Genomic DNA, 1,559 nt, shown 5'->3' on the forward strand with positions numbered 1-1,559 from the left:
AGTGGTGCGATTTCTTTTTCACTGCACAGTTTTTCTCTTCCTTTTCTTTCGCGGCAGCAATTGGGCGGCCCTCGTGAGCGAGAGCGAGCGAACCGATTCCGAGGTACTGGCACTGGCTGCACGGGAGGAAACTTTTCTGCAGGTGCACATCCTATCGGCGGCGGCGGCTGGTCTAGGGACGGATTTCGACAGAGTTTATATAAAACGCGCGTGGCCACGGTTTGTGCACAGTCAGTATCAGCTCGGCAACCGTGGCGCGTTACGATGAGGTTCCATGCACGTGCACTGCTGTTGATAAGCCTTGCCGTAAGTTATCAAAGTGTGTGTTTGTGTGTTTCTCTGGGGGAAGGTCGGGAAATGGGGTGTACTATGCGAAAAAGGACTTTGTGATTTAGTTAAGGGAAAAGTGATGCTTTGTGAGAAAACATAGCTTTGCATTGCGAATGTAATACTGAAGCTAACTGACCAAGAGTTATTGTGAAGTGATGAACGTGACACCATATCATAAAGACATGTAAACAATTCTACAGTGAACAATGCACTAGTTTAAAATTGAAAATGAATTACAAGTGTAGTTTTTAAGGTGTACGATAGTGAATATTACTGATTGGATGTTCTTTTATTTCTTTCTTCTTATTTATTGGCAACTGTGGTGAAACGCAATTCGTTCTGATGATGAAATTACAACCCCAACACAGGTGCTTCTATGCGCGGCCAGCGGTGAAAGCGGAAAGCACAAGAAGAAAAACAGACGGCACGAGGACGAGCGGTCAGAACAGGTTTACTATGTGGATCAAATAGCATCTGCTTCTGCAATTTCACCCTGGACATCGAACCGCATCATCGCCAAAACTACTGGTGAGTAGACGAGTCGAATCCAGCATTTCCCTCCGAAATCTGACCGCCACTCTCCGCACGGCACAGAAAATGGTAAGGAGTCCCAGTACGTGATCAACATCTCGCCGGACGACGAAGTCATCATCCACGATGACCGGGCGGCAACCGATCGCACGTCGGACCGTGGCCCGGCCGACGACCAAACACCGCAGGACTTTGTGCACGAGGCGCTGCGTCTGCGCAAGCAGTACATGCAGAACGGTCCGGCGAACGGCGGCACTACCCCGCTGCCGGCCAGCTCGTTCGTCGAGTTTACCACGGTCAAGTACGATCACTTCGGCCCGAGCAAGGCGCCACCGGAGCGGGAAGCACCGCAGCCGCACATCATCTACCACAGCAAACCTGTTCCGACGAAACCGGCCACCACAGTGGCTCCTGCGCCAAAACCGTCCGCCATGCCCACCTACCGGCCGAAGCACATTAAGCCGAAAACTACCCAACCGATGCTGGTACACACGGTCACGCCGTACGTGGCGATCGAGCACGAGCAGCCCGCACCGTTGCCAACGATGGGCTATCGGCCCAAAGAGGTGAAGGTACAGGCAGCACCGAAACCAGAGGCGGTAGCAAAAACGGCCCATCTGCCGGCAGGCGGGAAGGCGGCACCAATCAAGCAGCAGGATACGGCCGCTTCCAGTGTGTACGTGCAGGCTGTGCGGCCG

This window comes from Anopheles merus, chromosome 2R (assembly GCF_017562075.2).
Source record: "Anopheles merus strain MAF chromosome 2R, AmerM5.1, whole genome shotgun sequence".
Taxonomy (NCBI): Eukaryota; Metazoa; Arthropoda; class Insecta; order Diptera; family Culicidae; genus Anopheles; species Anopheles merus.